Source organism: Anser brachyrhynchus, assembly GCF_964034855.1.
Source record: "Anser brachyrhynchus genome assembly, chromosome: 8".
NCBI lineage: Eukaryota > Metazoa > Chordata > Aves > Anseriformes > Anatidae > Anser > Anser brachyrhynchus.
Genome location: NC_137702.1, coordinates 26161112 through 26176665, shown reverse-complemented (window position 1 = coordinate 26176665; position 15554 = coordinate 26161112). Strand labels below are relative to the sequence as shown.

General features: G+C 43.3%; 1 protein-coding gene across 2 annotated transcripts in view; it reads right to left on the bottom strand.

Annotated features, from left to right (window-relative positions):
* NEK7 (NIMA related kinase 7) overlaps positions 1 to 13421 on the bottom strand; it is a 69260-nt gene extending 55839 nt beyond the window's left edge. The window contains exon 1 of one of the 2 annotated variants that reach the window (XM_080601755.1): positions 13239 to 13421. The gene's annotated coding sequence lies outside the window, so the exon portion shown is untranslated. The remainder of the gene's footprint in view (positions 1 to 13238) is intronic. The other variant, XM_080601754.1, reaches the window with a different exon arrangement.
* Positions 13422 to 15554: the final 2133 nt, after the last annotated feature.

Genomic DNA, 15554 nt, shown 5'->3' with positions numbered 1-15554 from the left:
TCCAGCTGTTCTATAGGAGAACTAAATCGCCATGAATATATCTGTACCTCCTGGATGTGCTTTAAACACTTCTAAGACTTGAGCCACACGGCTCTACCCGATGTAGGCTGCATGGTCCCATTGCTCTTCTGAGGCACCGGGTGCTTCTTAAATAAACCCCGTAAGTACCCGTGGGCCAGTACCCCAGGCCTGTAGGCAGAAGGGACACAGCAGAGGAGTTACAACTGCTGCACGCACACTGTTTGTGCCACACTAATTTATCTGTGGATTTTAGGGGATAAGCAAGCGCAGGGGCGGAGGAGCAGGTGCAGCACCCAGTTTTGCTGGTGCCGACGAGGAGCGCCATGCCATCTATGTTGGGGTGCAGACAACAAGGTTCACCAGCAGCCCTGAACGTGAACAAAGAAATCAAGGTTTACCTGAACAACCCTTTCAGCACACACACAAACACAGAGCCTCTGTCTCTGACTGTAACCTGGTGAAACCTGGCAAGGCCTGCAGAGGAACAAGTCACGTCGCCAACTGGGAAACTACGCCAGCTTTTCCGTATTTTATTTATTCATATATTTACTTCCTGCTCCAAAGCCTTAACATTCTAGAGACAGTTTGAAATAACACGCTCCTCCTGATAACTCTTAAATCTTTACCATTAGGAAATTTCCTATGATAATTGTATTCCGATAGATCTATATGCTTCATATACTGCTAACTTGTGCTTCTGCATACAGAGCTGTTTGTTTCACAAACCTTTCTTGAGAATGAGCACATGAAGTTTTCAACTAGGGTTTAATTGAAGTTCAGCATAAAAGCATTCACACTATCATAAAAGCATTCACCTGGTAAAACATACAGACAGAATAAATCTTCTCAGTAATTCCTTTAGACAATATTAACAGTCTTGAAATAGCTCCAAAGAGAAAGCAGTAAACCTTAGACATTATTTTTATAAAGCCCATTGCAAAATATTGAAGAAATTCTAACAAATAGCCTGTGTTCACAGTAACATTACAGCATCATTGCATTAACACTACTTATCAATCAAATAACGGCAGAGCAGCCGTGTGGAGTTTCTCAAAACTCAGCCCTAGCACTAAACAGTGCACGGCTACACAAAACAAACCAGCACCAATCTGCTCTCTCAGTTCAAAGCAGTTATCCCAAGCCCCTTTTGTACCATCAACCATTCCTAGCCCCAAACCACTGCCATCCTCCTGAGTGAGCAAGGGTCTCAACAACTTTTCCTGCCTATCCTTGGCATTCCTCCGTAAAGCACACATTTCGGTGCTTCTGCTACTTTGTCTATTAGCTGTAATTAATCCAAATCCAAAAGGGCTCCAAAAAAGCAATTTCAGGAATGTCAACAGCAAACAAGTAAGTGATCAAACTGAGGTACGAGCCAAAGAAAACCAGGCAGAAACTGCAAAGATTTCTGATAGTATTAGTGCAAAAGGTGAAAACAGCTGGCAGATGCACGGCGTGCCAAGCTCACTGGGCAACCTTCCAGCCAGCTGCAGGATGCCAATATTGACAACTGCTTGCAGGTCCGATAGCATCTCCCATGCAGCCTCCCTGCCAAAGGCAGGAAATCCTAACACAACTGCACTGAAAAATAAATATATATATATATATATATGTATATCAAACTGTTGTCACAAGACTGCACCTAAGTTCTCCAGTTGGATTCTGAGAGGTCTATATAGTTGTCACTGCTTCAGACAAATTCTGGAGGATCTCAAGGATTTTTTTCTGTTCATTTCTTACTGTTGACATCTTTATATCATTGCCAAGAATCCAGGAATTCTTTGCTGAAGCACTAATCTGAAGAGTATTATCAACCATACGAATTTTCATCTTTTTGATGCTATCAATACCTCTAATGAAAAATTTGCAGTGTTTTAACAAATCCCTTACACCTTAAAGAACACTGACCACATAATGCACCAACAGGTAAATCCTATGGGTCACAAACACTTTATTCAAAATTCCCGGGGAAAAGTCATAATATAAGACTCTTTATCCTCTTTTACAGGTATCAAAATTCCCGGGGAAAAGTCATAATATAAGACTCTTTATCCTCTTTTACAGGTATTTATCCAAGACCATGGAAATCTAAGCTGCCACATTCAGACAACGCGTAGTGATTCAGCTCAGGAACTATATAACGCACCCTTCTGAATGGTCAGAGGCACCAGCTGGAAGTAGTTGGTTATCTGATGTCTATGTTTTTTTCCCTTTTTGATTTGGTCGAATGTGAGTAAGAGGAGAAGTCATACAATTACCCCTGCCAGCGGCTCACTTTTATAATGAAATAAAGAGAACTGAAGAGGTAACAAATATGCTCTATATGTTCTACCATAAGAAACACAGAAGATCTATCAACTTGGGGGTTTGTTGTTGCTTTTGCAGACGAAAGGTAGAGATCTGTATTTTCTGTCCTTATATGGAAGTCCTTTTATTATTTTTTTACTTGTTTTTATCTTTGAAGACTGCGTGATAGATTCACATTTTAGAGTAATTTGGCATTTTGATCATGCAAAATGCCAGGGATGCAAAAAAATGCCAAGGATGCAAAATGAATCTTTTGTACTGTTTGTCAACATAAGCAAGAATTAGATTCTGCTGCTTGAAGACTGTTTTCACGGCAAGGCATGCCTTTCGCCTTGATAATAAACTCCAGAGGTCAAAATAAGTGGTGTGATACTTATCCTAGGAAGAGTGATAATTGTTGTCTGAATTTAAATTTAAAAGCATTTTTCACAATCTAATTTATGGGTAAAAAGGCACTAAGAATACTGCCCAAGAGTCATCGCTTGTTTAATACTGTTAAATTGCACTTGTTAAATACAAGTTCCATTTCAATATAACATGTAACATGTCTTTCTCCTCTTTAAACAACTCATACAATGACCTCCTTCTGCAAATCCACCACTATTAAATACCTTGGTTCATGGAAAACTGACAAGAGGAAGCAAGAGGTGAAACTACAGCAGCACCCAAAATGCCAACTATGACTAATATTTTTAAATAATGAAGGCCAAGCTGCGTGCAACAGCAATGACTGGTTACAGGAACACAAGCACATACGTCTTATACTTCAGTTATGGCTACTAATACTACTTCTTGCTTATACTTCAGTTATGGTTGCAGGTAGAAGAAGATTTTCGGTAAACAACAAACACTTTAAACGCCTGTCCTTTTAGTTGATCAAAACAGTAGGCCACCTGCAAATTAGGGATGCAGGATAAAGTACCAGGGTACACAAACGAGACAAGCTATCTTTCATTTGAAATTGCAATTGCAGAACCACTTCCTTAATTGACACTATTTACTCCATGCATCGACTCTACAAAACAAGAAAAGGAAGCTAAATCCTCAACAGTGAATTAGATTATGCAAAGACACAAAGTAGCCCAACCTGCAATTGCTCATTTGTATACCCCAACAGGGAGGTCAAGTCCCATAATCAGCACTTCCGATTTTTAAACAGAAGTCTAGAAATCCAGAGATGCCCACCTGAGATGCATATAAATCCAGCGTGTGGGATACAGAGCACTGCTGAATGTCATAGAGCATAATAAAGAGACTCATACCCATGACAGGGAAACCTGATTGAGACTGAAATGAACAAGTATGGCTGGGAAACAGCGTAGGTAAGACAAAGAGGGAGACTAAGACAGAAATCTGAGTTTAAAAAATACCCTGGAGTTCCTGGGCAATTAAACAAAGAACTGCAGGAAGATAATAACTGTAGTAGCAGGAAGGCACAAATATGCTCTACCCTTCCACTTCAGCAGCCAGAAACAAACCAGATGTAAGGTACTTACGTCCTGCTGTACACCAAAACCCTGCCTTCGCCTGGCTTTCCTCAGGCCCATTAACAAGGAGGTGAGACTATCACTGACCCTGCCAGTGAAATCAAAGCAGACAACCCACTCCTGACAGTGACGAGCTGTGGTTCCTGTTCATTTCACCAGAATATATTTTGAAATACCTTTTTTCCTCTTTCTTTAGAAGTGTTATCTGGGAACAATTTAAAATCTTTAAGACTTTTTTTTTTTTTCACTGCAACTAAGTCTTTATAAGCATGATCAAATTATCTAAGGAGACAAAGCTTAAATGCACTGCCTAATCACAGGAAACATGCTTTTTCAAACATTATTTTCATAGGTTGAAGTTCCTAAACCATATACTTTGGAACATATTTCACAGAAGTCAGGCAATGATGTTTTGTTTTAACAGACAGCAATTCTACAACAACACAAGAATACAATACTTTTCTGTAGAAAGCATCATTAATAGCCTCAACAGTATATGGTTTCCTCTAGCAACATGCTATATAATGTTATTTGTTAATTTGGCACCTTAACTGGAGACATTCGGTAATCAATGTCAAAGAAGAAACAACAGCTATACTTTACAACGACAACCACAAAAGTATATACTTAAGAATAATTGAATGCTGCTGTTCTACAGAAAATCTTAGCTTTTTTTTCTGCAGAACATAAATTTAACTATTCCACCCAACAGCTAACACAAAGGAACATGAATGTGCTCCGTTGAGAACACGCTGATCAGGCACACGGCTGCTTTAGTGCCTTTTCAAAGAGGACGGAATGTCCTATGTTTACTTCTGGATTACACTGTCAATAAAGGCAGGTATTTTTAGTTTCTATTATAACTATTATATTATTTTATTTAGGCTGGAGCCAAGGCCCTCCATAAACAATCATCCATTTAACACCCTATATATTACCTAGTTTTTGGTGTCAATCTTTAGCATTTAACAAGCATTTTAAATGACGAATTGTAGATTCCTAAATTAGTCACCCCGGTTAAAACTAAAAACCTGTGCTCTGGAAACAATGGCTTACATTTCCAAGGCCTTCTCGAGCACCCAGACCAGGAAGTAACTCCCAATTACCCAGCCACCGCCCCGCTGGTGACCACAAAAGTTTCTCTGGGGGAGCCCAGCTCTCATGGCGTGATGCTGGTTCTGCCCTGACTTCACAGCACCTCGCCGCTCCCCGACCTAAGGCACACACCTTTTGGGAGGAGACAAACCTTGGGCCGTTTTTTCCTCTGCTACCACAGCAGTAAGAGCTTGGCCCTTAAGCCTGATGCATACAGGTTAAGCAGCAGGCATCCTGCCGATTTATAAAACACTTAACCGCTTTCCCAGCCGTGCTTCTTCTCTTCCAAGATGTTTGGAGGCAACCAGCTTGCTGGCCAAGCCTGGCCCACACTTCTTCAGGTCAGCAGCACTCAACTTTCCTCAGCACCCACTTAACGCTGACAGCAAGCGTGCAGGCTGCAGTTGAGGTTACAAGTTTTCAGGATGAGAATCAGCAGCCTTCTGTCTTAAAACGTGCTGGGGGAAGATTCTGCATGAAGCAGGAGAACGTCAGCAGCTGTGAACCCAGGACTGCGACCTCATCACGCACATCATGTTAAGTCACAGTATTGCTTCAAAGAAATGGGCAGTCTGAAGTCATGTCCGGTACTGCAAACTAGATCTACTATACTTATCCAGTATTAAAATATATTTTTCCCTCACACTCTGACACTGAACAAGTCAAACATATGTTTTGATGTCATAACAGAAATGCTCTGCTTGTAAAGTGAAAGTCCCTTCAGTTTCATACATAGTATTTTTAGTGGATAACCAAATACTTAAAGAACAGCAACCTGCACGCAGTACCTCAGAAGCTGCTCTTAGAATGCCGACGTACCCAAAGCCTTCCTACACTTGTTGTACCTGAGTACCTCCAAAAGACACAATTAAGAAAATGCCCCCAGCAGTTTGCCTAAAACTGCTCTCTTACTTCAAACTGTGCTGTTGTTTTTTCTCCTCTTTTCTCCCCAAATGTAACTGGAAAGATGAAACTCAACTCATCTGTGCTAAAATACATTTCAAGAAGTGATTCATCCACCTCTATATCACTGGGATTCAAAGACTCATAATTATTATGGTATATTTAACATGAACGGCAAGAGATTCCAACTGTAAAACAAGTTTTCCAAAGACAGACACAGTGTCTTTTCAGTAAATTATTCCTGAGTGAAGTAGATAACTAAAATGATATCTGATTAGAAATCACAAATTACAACACCGTCTAGTCACAGAGTTACACACTCTGCTTTCAAACAGCATTAGAAAGTATCGAATACGCTGAAACACTTTAAATATTAAAAAAAAATAATAAAAAGAGTCAATCAGTGCAGTTGGGCTGTGGCTAGTCACGCTTAAGGTTTATGAGCAAAATATAACCAAAGCAGCATCTCCTGCTTCCTGCTCCCGAACTCCTGGACGGCAGCCAAACGTTGCAACACCCTGTACCAGGTCACTGACACTTGTCCAGATTCACACGCCATACAACACCCCCTTTCTGAAACAAAGCCCAGGGCTTCCCCAGGAACAAAAAGCAGTTTCAGTATTAATTTCAGTACCAGAAGAACCAGGTGCGGTAGCATTAAGAGGTGGTGCCTTGGCTTTACTCCCACCATGGGACCCTGAAGAACCAGAGGACAGCAAGATGCACACAGTCAACGGAGCTCCTCACACCAGGCTCCTCCACTCCCACCGGGCAGCGACTTCTAACACTGAACAGCCAGTTTCTCACATCACAGGACTCTGCAATCTCTCTTCAAAGACCAAAATATACCGAATGAGTACCTGGAAACCCATGTTACAGACAATACTTGAAATAAACCAAGTAGGCTTCTGGACAAAGTCACATCTAGGCAGCTTCACCAAACAGTTACGTTTTCCAGCCTATAGCACTGACCCCCACATATACCCACAGTTAACCCTAATTCTCCCCAGGATCTTCTTCACACGTTCACAGAATGGCTCAGGTTGGAAGGGACCTTAAAGGTCACCTGGTTCCAGCCCCAGTTCATTTTCTATACTGAAGAACGTGTAACAGTTTACAACAAACAATTCAACCACCATCTACCTGTCCTTTCCTTTGTCCCGGCCCCGCCCATGCTGCTCATTTCTCAAATATACTAAACTTTTTATTGGTCCGCTGTTATGATAAACATACAATCCATAGTGTACTCACTAAAACATTACTTATTTAATTTAAAGTCTATTGCAATGTGGCTGATTGTTTAAACTACTCATTCACTTGATGAATGAATATTTGATATACGCCAAATAATTAACACACTATTTTATTTTTTCTCACTCCCTAAACATTGAAGTTAGATATCTGCATCAATAAAGCAAAATGCATTTAAGTTCATACTTGCTCGATCTCTGCCAAGACAGTCAAGACCTTAATTGGCAAGGGATAAAGCAAACTCAAGACTGAAAGGCCAAGTTAATGATTAGCACAGTAAAATTTGTAAATTACCCCAATTAGTGTATATTATATACACACTGTGTGTGTATATAACGTATGCATATATGTAAAATAGTATATAAATATGCACACACATACACTTCTATATATATATTTATAAATCATATATATATATATGAACATGTTTGTATATGCAGAATGATTATTATTAGTTAACTGGTAAAAAATTAAATATTCGCTTCACATTTAAAAAAAACTTCTAAAATATGAAGCAAATACATATTTGTTTGTAAAGTTGTCTATAGAAGCACCCATATTGGAGGAAAAAAATGTATTTGCAACTTGTAAGTGGTAAAAATTATTGAATACCCACGTACACACAGAAGTAGGATTAGCCTTAATTTAGGTGCTTCCAAAAACGTTTAATTTTTTACCACACTACCAGATGAATACTCCCTGTAGGATGGCAGTTCTGTAGGGACAACCTTGAAGGTGGACAACACAAATCCTCAGCATTTGTGAGCAAAAAGTAGCTATTATCTATCTATATGGAAATAACTAATCCTGTTGTGATCGTGTTTTTAAAAACAAACTTATGTCCACGTTCCCTAATCCTGGGCTGTCTGTCTACTCAAAGCTCTAAAGAAAAGGTCGAAAAGGCACAGATAATTAAGCTGGGTTAAGTGTTGCTTTTAACAAGAGCAGAAGTAACCATAAACAAACAGAATTACTTACAAAAAGAAGTAAAGAAATACACTTACAGTTCATATATAATTTTATCATCCATCCAGATTTATCAGGCACGCTTTTTATTCCGACCCTGAAAACACAGGTGCCAGCCACTGTCATTTCCCAACTACTAAGAGTCCATTTACTGTCAATACTGTCTAAATAGAAAACGAAAGTCCACAATTCACAGATCTATTTCTCTTCCTCTTCATTCATTCGCACAATTTAAGGAGTATTGTTTTGTTTACATCTCCATTTCATTTGTGTCACTCAGGTAGATAGCTTATCTTTCAAGATGCTCCCAAAGGGTTGTACATGCACTGACTTGCTCTTTTTTCAGCGGTTTGTTAGCTATCTCAGGCAAACTGGAGAAGAAAAGACCTGAAACCATTTGGGCATCAGGATCCTTCTCCATTTTCATTTAGCTTCTATTCACCTGGAAATAAATTTGATAGCCATTTCTCCACACCGTGCAGCCAGTTACAAAGGATATACTTCACTCCCTGCAAAACTTTTCCCTATGACATGACCACGATTCACATATCGCATCTAAGCACTGTACTATCAATAGAGCAAGTCCTCAGCCCACATCACAATCTGTTGTGCCGCCACCTCTGTAAGGATGCAGCTCTCAAGATGGCACGAACCGAGTACGTGCTGCTGCTGCTTCCCTACCTTCAGCCACGTGTTGCAGACCCTGCTCCTTACCGCGGGGCTCCTGGGGCTGCCCAGCCCCAGCAAAGTAAGGTAAGCTGCTGAGTGCCTGCTGAGGAAAGGGAAGTAGGGAAGTTCAAACACGGGAGGTGCAGGAAGGCTATCACAGAAGAAACTGAACATCTCCCTTCTGGAAATGGTGCACTATTACATGAGCTTGCCACATACCGTTTTACTTCATCCTTAGGCAGGGATGATAAAAAGTATTTAAATTCAAAATAGCTATGACAGAAAGGCAAGAGGCAACATACAGTAGAGACTATTCCAGGCAAAGCCAAGTTTTGTCACCAAAACACCGTACAGGTAAGTAGGAAGAGGAAATAAAATAAATGACCAGATTAACAAGTCAAAACAACAACAACAACAAATAAAGTAGTTAAGATTTCAGAAGAAAGGAAGCCAAGATGTGATTTGAAAACCCTTACAACCCCAACACCACCCCACTCCAACAGGTGGGCAGGGTGAAGAGGAACCCTTTCCATAACAAAGGGATGGTTTTAAATGCATATGTGAAAATAAATTATCCATAAAGAGATGCTGAAGAGATTTAGTAAAAGTGCAACCAGCTGAGTTTCACATAGGAGTTTAAAAAGACGCGGGACAAATGAAGAGGCTGGAACCACTGTCAGACAAACCGTTACTGCTAGGCACAGGGGAAAACCATCCCGTCCAGGTGGCTGGCTGCACACGACTGCACCCCAACCACGGCTGGTAATGCCTACACCATTACAAGTGAAGAGGAACAGGTATTTAACAATAAATTCCATAAAATTCTTACAAGAAGTGTCTAAGTATCTTCGAAACCAATACAAGATAACACCTTGTGGTATCATATTCCAGGTATCATTTGCCCATTTGCTGGCTGGAGAAAGAACCCACTCTTATCTGTAGTATATAACTTAAAACCTGAGCTACCCCAGAGATGATGAAATGAATGAAGCATTACATAGAATCAGAGAAGAACTACGGAACACATTCAACTATTTTTTTCTCATCTCCTCACTAGCATTACCTTTGGATCCTGCAACTACGCATGACTGTGCTGAGTGCTGCAGGATCCTCGGGCCCAGAAGCAAGGCAGGCAGCAGCCAGCACGCTCACTTCAGAAGGAAGCCAACACTCGCGTTCACAGCTGTTTCCGTGCTTTACACTAAACCACCACTGGCTAAAACCTGCAAGATCCATTTCTGATTTTGGAGTATCCTCAATGACTAATTGTACATGTGCAGGGTGTGCAGGCTGCTCACTGCTCCCGCTCTCAAGTCCTAATTATCTCCATGAACTTCAGAAGCAGCCCACGCACCTAACTCACAGTTCTGAATCTCACTCAGGGCAAGTACTGGAAATTTACTGCTGCGAAGACAACTCCTTTTTTGGATCTGCTCTCAGATGAGGAAGAAAAGGGTACAGAAGAAGGGCCTCTGCAGGACAGAATGCTATGCATTTTCCCACTGCAAGTTTCTACTTATTTTAGAATGAACTTTAAATTCACCTGAGATATTTTTGCCTTCTAGTTTTCAAGGAAACAATAGCTTCACAAGCCTTGTATACTGACAGCAGAACATTAAAATGAACTGAAATACTGGTTCTTCATCACTTTGCAACACCTACCTCAGATTTCCCCAAAGACTTCAGCGAGTACCTAATCTATAAGCTGCACATGTACTCTTATGACACTGTAAAGCAATTAATCTGGTCCAACACAAACCTCGCTACTAAATGTAACTGTAATAACTTTGTTATAAATTGTCCCTAGCAGATTAAAGCAAAGAGGCTTGAATGCAAGCTCCCAAATGCCAGATGAAGTAGACAGTCTATTTAAATTGTCACCTATAATCAATAGCAAGAAATCACTAGTACCACAAGATTAAATTATGTACAGTAAGAATCTAACCTGTACGTTTATACCGTTTTCTTACAAATTCCTCTTTTCAGGATCTTGTTTAAAATTTCCTAACAAAGCCCCTTACATAAGCACGTGTGCTCTGCTGGCCCAATAGGGAATAACTGCACTTGAAATACACAGAGTATTTTCTAGCTGCAGAAATGATGACTGAATCCCAGTTACGTCCCACATTCCAGAGACAGACACACAGGATTATCTTCACCGGAGAAGCAACTCATTTTAACAGTATTACTTCTCTTCAGTTTTTTTTTGGTTGGTTGGTTGGTTTTTTAAACTACCCAGACAAAAAGAATCCCTTTAACACTTTATTAAAAAGGCGACAGGTAGCAATGTTGTACTGTATACTGCAGGGCTAAATTACTTCCCGCGTGGTCAGTGGGGTTCAAATCGTGACAAATACAGCAAACAAGTGCTCTACGGGCTGTTCTTATCACCGCTTTGGAATTTGGGCAGTTATTTTCATCTCTGTGGCACAGCACACGCAACGTAGCTAAACTGAAGAAATTTTCTGGAAATTAATCAGCCAGTAAACTACTACGGTTATTCACAGTATCAACCTGTATAAGATGATCTCCCCCTCCCACCTGCTCCCAAGCACTACCACTTGGGGATCGGGAAGGATTCCTGGATAAGCCCCAAACAATCAGAAGATTGCCTGGGAGGTACAGGAGAGGTTATTGCAGTTTGCCTTTTCCCTGGAGACCTTTCAAGGTAAAACGAACTCATCAGTTCAGCACAGATGTTTGGAAAAACGCCAGTCTTTAGAAGGCAACACGGCATCGATGGCGACACAAGCGAATGCAGCACTCATGTGAACGCAGGATATTGTACTAAGCTTATGAAATACACATTTTTCGCATGCATGGGCAAATTGCCTCACCAAACTATCTCAGTGGACAAATATACTGGGCTGCCTGTGTTCAACTTAACTCTTGCACACAAAAAAAGAAAAGTATGTGTGGGCTTCATTGCTCTGCCTTACAATTCAGATGATACCACAGCTCCTAGTAAGACCAGCAACTGACTTCTGGCACTTTGTTTCTGACAGGTCTTTTTATGAGAAACTGGCATGAAAGACATATCCGTTCAGAAGTTTTCAGATGAACAACTCTGAAATAGTACATGTTTTCCTCCTTTGAAAAAAAAATCTAAGGTGGGGATGAGGTTCAACTTGTCTAATTCTTCTAGACCCTGGAATAAGTCAATCAAAAAGATTTTCAGTTGAACAAAAGTCCTTGCCCCCCCAACTTTTTTTTTTTTTTTTTTACTTCAATGACTGATTGGTACGTTGAACAAAATACTTAGGAGAGAGGCAATATCTCTACTCTTTCATTGAAAGCCTCTAATTGTGCTTTGAAAATCATCTACCCCAACATCAGATCTCCCTAAATAAAACATCCTGAACATTTTGAAAGTAAAGAGCATGGAAGTCTCCTGTTTTCTCCCTGTATCAGTAATAATAATAATAATAAACACCGTAGGGCTTTAAACTCTTACTTTAAAGCAGCCTGGTGTTACTTGTAAGTTTCCCTCTTTCCACAGCTACACAATTTCCCTCTGCTCACGTTTTCACAGCCCATGGACTAAGGAGGGTCTTCTACCGCATTTCACCCCCCTACAGCCTGAGTCCCAACCTTCAGATGCAGGCAGTGCAGCGCTGAGCTGCCTCCTGGGCAGCACTGAAAGGAGAATACTTTTAAGACTTCCTTCTTGCTGATTCAGCAGGTATCCGCATGGCACCTAGCCACCCAAAGCATCTCCCTTACGGAACGGTATGTCTGTCCCTGCCGTCTGTGCACCTCGGGCTTGTAACGCCCCGCAGGCAATACACGCTGCACCTCAGGGAAGTTACTGCGTGTGCCTGACCCTCTCCCAGGAAGTGGTGCTGCCATTCCAGCCCCAGAAAATGATACCATTACCTCAAAGGTACCCCAAAAAGTTTACCATTCAGTTGGCTGAGGAAGCGGGGAAATAATTAAGAAACTTTTCTTTTTTCCAGTGTCAGTAACGAAATGCCTGTGTGAGGTACCACACGCACGATTTACTGTGCTCTGCCAGAAGTTTTATGCCCCTGACGGGTGCCGGCACTGAAGAAGTGATGCTTTTCACGAAATACCAAACAGAGCTCGGGCTGCTGAGGGCGGCCCGCACGGCCACGACAGGGCGCTGGGGGCCGCCGGACGCCCCCTGAGGCGAGGAGGGTGCCGGGGGCGCGGCAGCGGCTCCCCGCGGGCCGGGCCCGCCTCGCCCCCCGCGCCCCGCAGCAGGCCGCGGCCCCCGGGTCCTCCCCGCCCGGCCCCGTCCGGCGGGCGGAGCGACAGCCGCGGCGCCCAATGGCGCTGCGAGACGGGGCCGCGGCGGCCAACGGGAGGCGGCGGGGGGCGGGACCCCGGCGGGCGGCGGAGCGGGGCGGCGGGGGGCGCCTCCAGGCGGGCGGGCACGGGCGCGGCCCCGGATCCCGGCCCCCGGCCCCCGGCCCGGCCCCGGCTCACCGGGGGGCCGCCGGTGCCGCCTCCGCCTCCTCCTGCGCGGCGCCTCGGGGCCCCCTCGCCTCCCGCCCCCCCGGCGGCCTTTGCCGTTACCTTCAGCCGAGCGGAGCCGCGCCGTGCCGGCCGCCTAGCGGGGCTCCCCGCCGGCCCCTCGGGCACCCGCCGCGGCCCCGAGCTGCTCTCCGCCCCCCGCCGCTCCTGCCGGGCCCGTAAACATCCCGGCAGCCCCGGGGAGGGACGGGCGGAGGGAGGGAGGGAGGGAAGGAGGGAGAGAGGCGGAGCGGCCGCCGGGCTCCTCCTCGCACCGCCGCCCCCGGGGTCAGGGGGCCGGGAGCTCGCTCGGTGCGGTGCCGCGGGGGGGGGGAGGCACGGCGCTGCCTGGGCGCTGTTCACAGAAATAAAAGCGCCAGGGACGAGGCTGAGCAGGGGGCTGCGCGTCCTGTCCTGCCGCGTCCTCCCTCGGCGGCGGCCCGGAGCTCCGCGCCGCCGCGGCGGGTTCCCCGAGGCTGAGCCGAGGGCCGGGGGCAGGGAGCGGGCTTCCCGCCGCGCCCGGCTGCGGAGCCGGCGGGGGGGCGGCTGCGCCTCCGTGTCAGCAGGCTGCCGCGTCCTAGCGTGGGGGAACCCTACGTGAAAGACGAGCGTGTTTTGCTTTGATTTTATTTTTTTGTAACCAGTAAAGTTGTGCTTGATTTAAGGCTCTTGCAGAATAAATAGGAAACAGGCCAGAGTGCCTAAGGAAAGCCTGTCCGCCTCTCTATACAAACTTACACTCTGATCCTGAGGCAAACTTTTCAGTAGTGAGAAATCTGCAGCAATACGGAACAATATGCAACAATATTGTTCAATGCAGCAATAGAAACTCTGACAAAGATTGGAAGCAAATTATTTCTCGCTGTCCCATTTCTGTGATGTTACATTTATTCATAATCCCGCCCATTTCCTCTATTGCAGCACCAGGCTGTGAGGTGTCCCCGTGCAGTAACGAGGTGGCTGCTGGTGGTGGAACCAGAGGTAGCCTATAGCTGTCCCTTAGAAGTGCATTTTGTATTTCTTAAAAAGTACACTTGGAATCGCAATTAAAAGACTTTTTTTCATGGATAAATTATCATGGAAATTATATTTGGTGTGCAGTTGACCACAACATACTGAATATTATTAGGTGTATTTTTTTTTCTGCAAATAAAGGCAATTACTATTATAATATCCAGCTATTGCTATTTTCTAGATCCTCACAGTTAGAAAATGAGCAGTCCGCAATCACCGGGGGAATCCCACACAGCATTTGAAGCTTTCTCTACATTTTACAGTCAAGACAATAATCCAGAGCTTACTTATCTTTTTTTTTCCAGTAAGTTTCTCATTGTCTTCCTTTGTTTAATCTTAGTGTACAGGTTTGATTTGTTGGGTTGTTTTTTTTTTTCTTTGTTTGTTTTCATTTGGTTTGGTTTATTTTTGTGTGAGGTCCTATTTTTATACTCACTGCACTTACTTTCATTTTTTCCTTGATTTTCTCCATTTATTATTTCTCTGTAGCTACCATCACTACATTCCCATAATATTTTGACTTCTCTCTTCAGCTGCCTGAATCCAACTGCTGCGCTAGCCTGCCATTACCAATTGCTGCAGCATCTTCTCTTTCCTCTATTCCAACCTTACTCGCATTAAAGCATGGTTGCTTCCATTTTCTTTTTGGTGCCTGAAAACCAGAAAGCCTAAAACTGAAGACACTGCTTCAGTTAACTGGTCCATCATCATGACCGTCATAAAGAGCCCTTAACATAAAGGGCTTTAATAACATACTGTGCACGCACTAATTTTGAATTTGCCGAGTGACAATACTCTGTAATACTCTGACAATACTCAATAATCTGCCACATACAATGGAAGATTGTCTTCAGAGCTGTGCTGTACAAAGGTTTACTTACAGAAGGATATTTTTCTTTGCTTTTCAATGCACATTTCACTTTAATAAACTCATCTGGCATTCCCTGTAATGGAGCCTTTACATCAGACAGAATCAGAAAGGCAGAAAAGGCTCCCGAAGATCGACTAGCCTTAGGGGTTGTTAAGGAGCAGGCTTATCTCTGGCAAGTGCTTCTCTTGGAGGCCGGAGGGACACTGACTAACCAGCTAGCAAAGGTTCAGAGAAAACAGATGAAGACATGCTGGAATTAGGGATTTGGGAGGTGTGGTGGTTTTACCGTGCTAGGCAGCTGAACACCACAACCGCTCTCTCACTCCCCCCCCTTAGATGAGGAGGGGAAGAAGTAAAGGAAAGAACAACTCATGGGTTGAGATAAGGATGATTTAATTAAAGGAAAAAAGAAATAATTATTAAGGAAAGATTACTATTAATTAAACAATTTAACTAAACAATTTAACTAAACAACAATTTAACTAAAGGGGGGA